The sequence below is a fragment of the Papio anubis genome, chromosome 10 (assembly GCF_008728515.1).
Source record: "Papio anubis isolate 15944 chromosome 10, Panubis1.0, whole genome shotgun sequence".
In the NCBI taxonomy this organism is placed as follows: domain Eukaryota; kingdom Metazoa; phylum Chordata; class Mammalia; order Primates; family Cercopithecidae; genus Papio; species Papio anubis.
In genome coordinates, this window is record NC_044985.1 from 66,897,632 (window position 1) to 66,909,907 (window position 12,276).

Sequence of the window (12,276 nt, forward strand, 5' to 3'; positions counted from 1 at the left end):
TCATTCACTCAACAAATATTGTTTATTGAATGCTTTTTAGATTATAGGCATTTTGCTTGTACTGGGGATACAAACATAAATAAAACACAGTTATGATGTAAAGAAAGTTATAGTTTAATAGGAAGAAAAAGCAAACAGTTCATTACAGGAAATGGGAAAGGGTGGTAAGTTAAAGATGCTTTGGGGATACCTAAGTAGAAATATATTTGTCTACAGAGTTTATGGGAGAGGTTTGGGCAAGACGTATATTTGGTTGTCATTGTCATATAGGAAGTGAATGAAGTCACTCAGGAAGGATATACACAATGGAAATCGGAGGTCAAGAATCAAATTTTGAGAAATATTTGCAGTGAGATGGAGAGGATGCAGTTACAGAGGCAGTTTAAAAATATTTCCGTTCTTTTCGTTTTGGGCATGGGGTAGGATTGCATTTCTCTGGTCACTGTGAAGTTATAACCACACTGCTAGCTTTGGCCAATGGAATGTGACCAGAAATGATGTGTGTCACTTCTCAGCACAGGCAATGCACCAATCAGCTGGTTCCCTTCTCCTTGCCTTGACGATTTGAAATGTGTTTGTCAGAGGCATTGGAACCAGAGCAACTCCATCTTGAATAGGGACTGGGTAAAATGAGGTTGAGACCTGCTGGGCTGCATTCCCAGACAGTTAAGGCATTCTAAGTCACAGGATGAGTTAGGAGGTCGGCACAAGATACCGGTCATAAAGACCTTGCTGATAAAACAGGTTGCAGTAAAGAAGTCAGCTAAATCGCACCAGAACCAAGATGGTGATGAGAGTGACCTCTGGTCATCCTCACTGCTACTTCCCACCAGTGCCATGACAGTTTACAAATGCCATGGCAGTGTCAGGAAGTTACCCCATATGGTCTAAAAAGAAGAGGCGTGAATAATCCACCCCTCATTTGGCATATCATCAAGAAATAACTACAAAAACAGGTGACCAGTAGCCCTCAGGTTTGCTTTATGCAGTAGCTATTCTTTATTCCTTTACTTTCTTAACAAGCTTGCTTTCACTTTATGGACTTGCCCTGAATTCTTACTTGCACGAGATCTAAGAACCCTCTCTTGAGGTCTGGATTGGGTCCCCTTTCTGTAACATGTTGACATGGAGCCTCTGTCAATCTGTTTTCCTTAGTGATTATCAATAGTGAAACTCCTCAAGACCTGTCCCAGACTTGCAGTGTGAGTCAGAAATACACTTTTGTTGGGTTAGGTCACTGAACTATTTGTTACCACACCATAACCAAGTCTACCCTAAGGATTCAAGGAGAGTCTTAGGAAAAGGAGACTTTAAAAAGGATTTAAAAAGAATAGAGAAAGAAGATTCAAGAAGATGAAGATGTCAAATGCCTCGTTGCAAAATAGAGATTGGAAAGTGTTCCTTTAACTTGGCATTTTGTGGGTCGTTTGTGATTTTAGTGTATTATGCAATGTGAAAAAGTATACAGTTTCTTTCAAATGGTGAACAATTAAAGAAAAAAAAGAAGTCATAAGTGTGGGCTGTAGCAGAAGTGAGGCTCTTACTGTTATCATTGACTGATAGAAATCTGAATTCTGATCCCACAAATTTGTCTCCTCCCTTTTCCCTGCTCACTTTGAACTGAAGTACCTCTTTACTCCTTCCTTCCTTTCCCTCCCTCTTATCGCCTTGCCTCCCTGTAGATTCCATCACAGCTTCCTCCATCCTTTCTCAGGGGAATGTCTTAAAAGAAAAGCATATAACTGCCATTTGCAATTCCTCACCTCTTATCCACTCTTCAGCCTACTGCAAATTGACTTTTGACCTCTTCAATCTACTGAAGTAGCTCATGCAAAGAGACTTTTTATGAAAATCACATATAATTTAGATTGTTTTATTTTCTGCCTAAATCTCTTTCATTGTATGTGATAATACAGTGCACGATTATTGGTTGAGCCATTACTTTTGTGTCAGCCAAAGAGAAAGGCGAACCTGTCATTTAAACTGGATGGAATAAGAAATAATATTTTAAAATTAGCAGTAAATAGAAACTTGCACAATAAAAATATTTTTGTGTCACTTGAAATATTACCATTGGTTGCAAGATTTAAAGATGTAAAAGGTGTTTTCTTTCACGTTCGCTTTATTTTTTTCCAGTAGAGATACTGACTGCAGGCAGCTTGCCTCTTTTTTTTTTTTTTGGCTGGTAGTCACAATACTTGAGCACAAATTTAATGAAGCATTGTTTAATTGAGACTTCCCTGTAGTGAAACAACAATATTGCAAATTTTTTTTCATAGGCATTTCCTCACTTAATTTTCAAACAAGTTTTTTATTTTTATTTTTTTCATCATGACACCTGTAGACAGGATCAAACAACTTTTGAAGGGTAGTTGATTTCCTCCTATTTACAGATTAAGAAACTGAAGCTCAAAAGAGACAAATTGCCACATTCACCTTGCCACAGGGTGTGTGTGTGTGTGTGCATGTGTGTGTGTGTTTTCTGACTCTAAACGTAGAGCAATTTCTACTATGCCCCAGCCACTTGGGTGTAGTATGTGTACAAAAGTGACAACACAGATACAGTGATTCTTTAAAGTAGGTTTATTTTTCTAATTGACATTTTTGTTCAAACATTACAGGATTATACATTTCCAACAATTTTAAGCAATTTTGATGCTTTCCAAAATGTTGTATATTGAATAACTTTTTGCATTAAATGAATTTAGGTTGGCAATAAGGAACCACCATACACTTTAATAGATACTATTTCATACCACAGTTGTGTTGTCTTTAATGCAGGGATGGGTGTTTAACACTCTTTTGCAATGGGAAGAAATTAAAGGAGTTTGAGTTAAAATAGTGAGAGAAATAATTGGATATGATTGTTACCTTAAATAGAGCCACAGTCTGTTGATTTTGGCTTCTGTTAGTCCTAAAATATTCAACACATTCATAACAAAATTTTTTGGGAATCTCTGTCTCATTTATTAATACCTATGAACCTGCAAAACACTGCTCTATTTGTAAGACTGATACGTGTGTGATAATGTATGCGATAAGCAAAAATCTGAGTTTTCTAGATAGCTTTTGAACTGAAAGTAATGGAAACATGACTACTCAGATTTTAAAAAGCCAGGCTTTACCTTCCATAGTTCAATTTATGTTAGAGCAAATTCTTCTCAAAGGTGGTCTCCTTGAGAAGGTGCACAGGCTACTGGAAATAGTGAAGACAGTAATAAGAAGATTAACTGGCTTACTTACCAAGAAAATGAATTCAGGAAATTTGATTCTAGTAGAGAACTAGAACAAGCAAACAGGATGAGCAACCACTTATTGGAATAGTGTATTTAAATTTGAGAAAGAGTGATTTTTTTTTTTTTCTCCCAAGGGTTAAGAATATGATGAAAAGCCTGGAGCTGAAAGAAGGACAATATGTATGGGAGACAGTGAGGACACTTACCTGACCAGAGAAGGTGAACAGGTACAATAAGGCTAGATTGTAGTGGTTGCAGTGGGTGTTGAAATACATGTTGAATGCAACAAAGAGGTATTAAAATTTCTTGAGCATTAATTGATTGGTCTAATCCTGGGTTTTAGGCAGAGCATCCTAAACCTTAACAAATGGTGAATTTGGAAGCAAATAAACTCAGGGAGATCAGCTATATTGTTTTGCAGAGTTTTGAATTTCATAAGCTAGTAAAGCTCCCAGAAAATTCTTGAGGACTAACATGTAGTTGTTAACTATTTATCTTGAAGGAAAGAATATTTAGAAAACCTCAACAACAAAATATAAACAGTAAATTACCACATACTGTCTTCACTATTTCATACAGGAATGAAAATTTAACATCAAATCAGCAGGAAGGACATTCTCCCAGGGTAAAGGACACAACACTAAGATGAATAAACTTGATGTTCTTAGAGACTTACTACATTGCCTCTGTTTTCTCACTTTCTCCTCTACCTGTAACTCTGTTTTATAGCTGCGCAGATATTCAGAATGATATCTGAGATCCACTGAGCTAAGAAAATACCATAATTACTCAGGTATAACATAGTGAAAACCTGCGAAAGGAGAAGAAAGAATAAGAGAAGGAAGGGAGATGATAGAAGAATGACAGCCCATGGCAACAGATTGAATATAGAAGGTAAAAGAAGAAAGTGAAAGATACCTACAAAAATTATACTATGACCTCGTATCGTTTTTAATTTTAATTTAATTTTATTTTATTTTTGAGATGGAGCCTCGCTCTGTAGCCCAGGCTGGAGTGCAGTGGCACAATCTTGGCTCACTGCAAGCTCTGCCTCCGAGGTTCACGCCATTCTCCTGCCTCAGCCTCTCAAGTAGCTGGGACAACAGGCGACCGCCACCACACCTGGCTAATTTTTTGTATTTTTAGGAGAGATGGGGTTTCACCGTGTTAGCCAGGATGCTCATATCGTTTTTAATAGTATTGCACATAACACTGCCCTAATTCATCTTGTAACAGAGTCTGTGGGATGTCGTATCAATTGATTGATGCCCTGCTGTCTTCTTTTTCAGGACCAGATGCCAGAAATGCAATTTGCCAAGCATATGAAGAACATGTTTTTACTAGTTTTTGATAACTTAAAATACTTCTTCATCTAAAACCAGGCTGATCTTGAGAAAAATTTTAAAGGAGATTAGAAAATTCACTTTAACAAGCCACCATCATATAGTCACATCAATCTTTCACAGATATTTTTCCAACAATTACCAGAATTCTTAGAGTTTATTACTGATATTTTGTTCTTAACCTTTGACAATTGCCATTTAGCAATTGCATGGTTTTACCTTTGTGGTTGTAGAGTTTCTGTTTTGTTTTTCATTAGAATTATATAAGTAGAGGAATAGAAACTGTTATATTTGCAAAAAAAGAGCAAAGATGCTTTGTGACTTTGGTAATTATATTTGAAGGTGACTCACAAGAGAAAACTTGTTTAGGAGAGATGGTTAATTTTTTTTTCTTTCAAGCAGACATTTTTTTTTCAAAATCAGTTAATGGCAAATGTGTTCTTTGCTGAATATTAATCTATAGTATCATTTAAGATGTTCTTAATTTATGTTTCTGGACTTCGTTTAAATGTGAAACTCTAGAAAGGGTAAACTAGCTCACCCCACTGCTAGGTAGTAGCTAGTATTGTCTTTGCTACAGGGCATTTTATAGTAAAATTTTGAAGTATATTGAAAAAAGTTACCAGTTCACTTACTATACAATAGCTTGGAATGTGAATGTCTGAAAGAAGAAAAATTCAATAAATGACTGTGGAGTTATTTGGTGGAATTCACAACATAATAACAAGAAAAGGTTTTCAGCTTCGAGCATAATGGAAATGAGTCATTTAATTTTACCCTCAGTCCTGGTGCACAGTTTTAGCACCTACTAAGAAGTCTGCTTGCATTTAAATGAGTTAAGCAATTATTAAAAGCAAGTTTCAAGAAATAAATGGCATTTATATAAAAAGGAGACTGGGTTTAAACTGCTAGTGCTTTAATTTTCCATAAAAGCAAATTCAAGTTCAGAACAGGATTCAGGATTTAGTAACAATTCAAAGGTTTTCAATCCCTTAATCTCTTTGTGATAACTATATTCATCATTTAGCCATTTTTAAAAGGAAGAGAATAAAAACGTTAATGCTGATTCCTACCAGCACTTGTGACTGAAAAATTCATTATATATGGTAAATACTTATGGCTCCAAATAGCTATTTGATTTATAATTTTGGTATTGAAATGTAATGAAATACTTCTATTGTATTTGCAATTGCTGGAAGAGTAGCACGAATCATACTTCAAATAAAAGTATTTCTTTTTATCATTTTTCCCAAATGTTTCGAGTGTAAGAATGCCGTTTCCTTTTCTCTCAGGTGTACAGATCTTTACTCATTGTCTCAAAGGTGATTATTTTGTAATTTGACCTTAGTCTTGCAAAGAAGCTCTATTTAGAGATTTAAATATAGTATTAACTTAGAAAATAAATTTCAACTATTCATACTGTTTTACCTAGAGTTATTACATTATTAAGAGTAAGTATCTTATTAAACTCAATGAGGAGCCACAAAATAGATAAGATTTCTAAAGGAGATAACTGATGAAAAATAAAAGTTGAGAAAATGGGGCAGCTAAGTCATCTGTCAACAGTATTTATACTGAAAAGACATTGTAAATATTAACTTCAGTTTTTCTAGCTTGCCATATGGAATTGCTATTATTGGAAAACAAAACAAAATGTGGGAGATGCCTGACATTTCACTTAAATTTATTTAAACAAAGTTTGTATATGTTCTGAGCCACCTACAATTTTTGAGGCACTATTCTAAGTGCTTATATTTCTTAGGTCACTTAATCTTCACAATACCATGAGGTGGGAACTTTTGTTTTTGATAAGGAAACTCAAACAAGTACAATCTAGACCTCCAAATGGACACATGCTGCTTAGTAGCTATGTGGCCTCTGTTCTGAGTCCTGTGACAATTTCAGAGTTATAGTTCATGATTCCTTCTCGTAGTCCTGTCATCAAGTGCTATAATTTCATCATTTCCTTGAATTGTTCTTTCTTCTTTTTGCCTGGGTTGTCTCCATTTATGCCTGAATGACCATATATCATAGTCTCTTAGTTTAGTGAATTTCAGGCATCAGTCTGAGGACTTGAATTGATTTGTGAAGAAATTTCAGCATCTGCTCTCTTAACCTAGTGATTTACTTCCGGGTTTCAAAAAAATGGTTCCTACACAATAGCTATTATTTATAGACTGCTGTAGGAACTACTATTTGTAGCCATTTATTAGCACTCACAGGGCCACTTTCTGATCTTCTGAAGGTTCTTTCTGCATCCATGCTTGTTCCCTCTATTTTGCTCTCTATTATACAGCTATCAGAACTATTATTTTAGAATGTGATATAGTTTGGATCTTTGTCCCCATCCAAATCTTATGTTGAATTGTAATCCCCAGTGCAGGAGGTGGGGCCTGGTGGGAGGTGTTTGGGTCCTGGGAGTAGACCCCTCATGGCTTGGTGCTGTCTTCCTAATATTGACTGAGTTCTTGCAAGAAAAATACTTCTGTAAGGACAGAAGTATTGCCCAGCAACTGCTGGTTCAACTGCCTGGGCTACTGTCACCCTTGTTATTGATCCTTGTAGCCAAAGAAAATTATCTCAAAACAATTGTGTAATCCTCCTCATTTTTCCTTTAAAAAAATTATTTTCTTTTATCTCTGTGAATATGCACATAGTTTACTATGACACTCATATTCCCTTAGCAATGTCCTATTCCTGAATGAATATAATTTTCTTTTAGAGAGACTCTCTTGGTTTGTAGCAATTATTTTTCAACATATGAGATTTATCTTGATATTGTATGGTTAATAGTGTTAGTTGCTGTTACTCTCTTCTAAAAAGTGAGGCTAAATTGTAGCAAAATGATATACCTTTTGTTTTGTGGAAGTTTCCCAAAGGAAAGCCATAGTTCAGGTTAAAGCGGTTAAGCCTACGGCATTTCCTTTAGCAAAATCTCAATAAAAGATAAACTAGGTAGTTAAATAATCCTAAGGGTTAGATTACATGAACAGTCCAACTTGCTTTAAGTAAGCATTTAATACATTCTTATTGAGTAAATAATCTGTTTCCCATTTGTAACTCTCTTCGGACTTACCCTCTATAATGACTGTTCAGTGAACAACTTTTTGCTAGAATGACTCTTGCAAAATGCTAATATTTTGGACAATGACTTAAAAAATTGTCTAACAACCTTTTCATCAAAAAACATACTACATAAACAGATATTTCAACACTGTGATTTCAGGCAATGACACATTTGACAATGTACTTGACATAACAATTTTTAGTCAGCTCCAAATATATGGATCACATTTGAATTGCCTTCCATGTATGGATGAATCCAAAGCATTTTCCTCTCTGTACATACTCTAAAGTACTTCTGCCTGCTATTCTCTTCATCTCTAAGCAAGAGATGAAGATGCAGTATCTTCTGGGAGTCTTCTGTCTGTTATGCCTCTCTATACTTAATCTATATTTTACCCAAAGGTGTTTTTCTGGGATAATTTTACTTTAAGTGCAAAATAATCATGAGCCCTCCAAGTTTGAAATATTAGTGAAAAAAATGTTTCAGAAATAAGAAAAATAAAGCAAGTACAACATTGCCATTTATATATAAGCTGTATTTGTTTACTCCCAAATTGCTGTTTATTACTAATAAGAACACATTTTTATTCAATTGATATATTTTTCTAGCTGTGAAAATTGGGTATCTTGTGTTGAGATGAAACATATCATAATTTTTCCATTAAATTTAAGGAAAACTTTTTTTTCCCATTTAAATGCTCTTTACTTAATGTTAGGGTTTTCGGATACTAACGAAAGTCATTAAGCAAGGGAAAGGTGTGCTTGAAAAAAACTTTGCTTGAGACACTTAATGAGTACTAACTAAGCCCTGTGTGGAAGACCTGCAGTTTGAGACGCCATCACTGTAGATCAGATGTCTTGGCAATTTTGTTATTGTTTCTTATCTGACTTTTATCTAAGTTGAGTTCTTTTGCAATATAGCTGTCAAATTTTTGACTCTCCTTTTCTATCTGCCATTTCTCATGGGCTTTATTTAACAGGACGAACAAGTTAGCACCGTCACCTGACTTTGCTAACTTAACATTATTTATCACACCAATTCACTAATATTTATGAAATAATTTAGATGGTCGATAATCTATTATTTCTCCATTTGAAATTATTAACCATAAATCTTTGTTTCCTATAATTGAACACATATTTAAACAGTAGCAAGTTTTGCCTTGAAGCTATTTTCAATCTTATATCTTAACTGCTTATCATAGAAAAAAAAACCAAAGACTAATTAATAAGGTGAATATTCAACTTAAGAAGTTAGAACAATGGAGCAAACATAAAGGAGTGAAAGAAAGAAATGGTAAAGAGCAGAACTGGTGAATTAGAAAACAAATTATAGAGAACTTCACAAAGCCAAAAGCTGATTATATTAAAAGATGAATTAAATAGACAGTCTTTGACAAGAATGATAGAGAGAAGCCATGTATAATATTAGGAACAAAAGTGGGTAGAACTACAGATACAACAGAGATTTAAACATCATCAGAGACTAGCATAAACAAATATATGCTTATAAACTAGAATAGTTAGAAAACATGGACAATTTTCTAGAAAATTGGTTTATGAAGATATAGAAAATCTGAATATACCTATAGTATAAATAAATATGTATAAATATGTAAAAAGAAAGTGAATCAGTAGTTAAAAGTCTACACAACACATACATACACACTGTGAAATACACACACCATATGATATACACACATACACTATGATATACACACACACATACACTTATCCAGGCCCAGATGGTTTTACAGATGAGTTATAACAATCCTTCAAAGAACTAATAATCATAAAATTGGAAAAAAAGAAAAAAGTACAAATGATCTTTTTGGAAACTTTTCTAAACTTTTCAAAATTTAATGCTCTCTAGGTCACTTTATGATGCTAATATACCTTGATTAAAAACAAGGCAAAGACGTGGGTACGGTGGCTCAGACCTGTAATCCTAGCAGTTTGGGAGGCCAAGGCAAGAGGATTTGAGGCCACCTTGGGCAAAAAAGTGAGACTTCATCTCTACAAAAAATAAAAATTAAAAAAATTGAAAAAAAATGTATGAGAAAAAAAAGTTGCAGGATTACACACTTTATGAATACGACGACAAATATATAAATTTAATATTGGCAAAAAGAAATTAAGCAGTGTATAAGTAAATCATAGACAATTATTTCCCCCAGAAATATAGGAATGGGTTAACAGAAAATCTCTGACTATAATTTATCACATTAAGTGTACTGTTAAATTTAATTACCAGATTTTGATTGACTGAAGTGTCAGACACAGACACTGCCTGGGTAAATCAAATACATCTAGAGAAGGAAGTCATCCTAAATTTGAGAAGTATATGATTCAGCTTTAGCCTTTGAGTTTAAATTTTAAACAATATAGGATTTGAAAAAAAATCTTTACAAAAGTGATACCTATTTTTCCTTTGTCTCAAACATACTATTCTTTACATTTCTTTTTGACCCCTTCTAAGAAACTAAATAATGATAGTAATAAGAATAAGAGCTAATATTTATCTATTGCTTTTGATAAAATTTGATGATAACCCTCTGAAGGAAACTAAGCTAGAGTGTTACATAGCATGCCCTTTGCATATTCCAAGTCACAGCTAAAAAGTGTTAGAAAAACATCACTTTAAATTAGTGAATTTACAGTTATACTTTCCATCAACTTAATAGTATGAATATACACTACTGTATATATCTATACAATCTTCATATTTTTCATAGTATTTCACTGAGTTGGTTCACTTCAGTGTTTCTAATGGTTAGACATTATTTCCAAGTTTTGCTATCATACAGACTTGGCTATGACGCAGCTATTTTAAAAATTCTTTTGAACAATTTCCTCTTGGGATGTAGACCCAGGAATAGGATTTCAAAATGTAAGTGTTTGAATATTTTAATATTTTGCCATACACTGCCAGATTACTCTCTGAAAAGACTGCAGTGATTTACAATGATCCCTTTTAAACAGACAAAATTCCAGAGCTATAAAAAAAGGACTGATGTTTAAATTTGTGGAAGTCTATAGATAGTTGGTTATATGGCTCTGTAAGAAATTCTAAATGGGTAAAACTTATTTGCATGTTTATGCTATGATATGACTTATTTTCTTAAAAATGATACGAACTGAGGATCAGTTCTGAGCCCTTCTTTAATTTTTAAATATTTTATTTCTTTTATTAAGCAGGGATTGATAGTAGATACATTTCATAAATAGTTAATGAAAAGATTTCATATATAAATGCAAATGGCTTTTTACCTGTGGTGCACCATGGATACAGGACAGCTTGTATTTATTACTGCATTTTGAACAGCCGTACATTTTCTTTTTAATTGCCTTTTGCTAATATCATTTGTCCTAGAAAAACATTTTCATACAAAGTACCTAATGAAGCTCTGACTAATGAGCATTAAAAATCATTATGAAAACTTTCAAATAGGAAAAAATAGGACAAATAGTTCAATAAGCTATACCCATCACTCAGATTATGAGGATTTTGCTGTGTTTGCTGCATCCACCCCCTACTTCTTTGCTGATTTAGTTTAAGGCAAATTCCACACTTAGTATCAGTTCTTCCCTGTAAACTTCAGTTTGCCTTTCTAAGGGGAAAAAACAAAAAACAAAAAACTATTTTCCCATAGTACTACTAGCATAATGAACATTAAAAATAATCAGTTGCTGTCACCTAATACACAGCTCAGAATTACCCTTCCCTAATTTTAAAAAGTCTCTTTAGAAATGATTTTTCAGAATAAGGATTCAAACAAGTTGACACGTTTGGAGGGGTCATACCTCTGAAGTCTCTTTTCACGTAAAGCATTCTCCTCATTAGCTTTTTCTCCAGGCTACTGACTTGCTATAGGTGTTCTATAAAATGCTCATGCTCTCTGGATTAGGTGTTTTTTTTTTTTTTGACGGAGTCTTGCTCTGTCACCCAGGCTGAAGTGCAGTGGCAAGATCTCCGCTGATGGTAACCTCCGCCTTCCAGGTTCAAGCGATTCTCTTGCCTCGGCCTCTCAAGTAACTGCGATTACAGGTGTGTGCTACCATGGCCGGCTAATTTTTTGTATTTTTAGTAGAGATGGGGTCTACACCATGTTGATCAGGCTGTTCTCAAACTCTTGACCTCAGGTGATCCACCTTCCTCGGCCTCCCAAAGTGCTGGAATTAGAGGGTTAAGCCACTGGGCCCGGCCTGCTTTCTTTTGATATTATCATTATTCCTCGTTTCCATCTATTTCCTGTAAATGAAAGTTCTGGGAGTTTGATTAGATTCAGATTCAACTTCTTGGTCAGAATATTGCTTAGGTGGGTCTACGTGCTTTCTATTAATCACATTGGGAGGTACTATGCCAGGTGGCCCCACTAGTTGTAACACAAATTGATCAGTGATTTCTGGTGGTGACATCCTGATGCCTCCGACTGAAAAGTTTGCCATCAACCTATGACCTAATGGTTTTATAGATGGATGGTTATTGCTTGAATCAATGCTTTCATTTGGGTTGCAAAATGGTCATATTTTAATGTTACAATTCCTTCAACATTTATTAGTTGAAATTCCTCTGTAAAGAAAAACTTTCTCCTATGATGGAATAAAACTTTCATAAATATTTCAATCCA

General features: G+C 34.4%; 1 long non-coding RNA gene across 1 annotated transcript; it reads left to right on the plus strand.

The window, feature by feature from the left end:
• The first annotated feature begins 768 nt into the window (after positions 1 to 768).
• LOC103876367 lies at positions 769 to 5,278 on the plus strand. The gene is made up of 3 exons (XR_002516187.2): positions 769 to 3,463; positions 3,966 to 4,130; positions 4,526 to 5,278. It is a non-coding gene; the product is annotated as an uncharacterized LOC103876367 (long non-coding RNA).
• Positions 5,279 to 12,276: the final 6,998 nt, after the last annotated feature.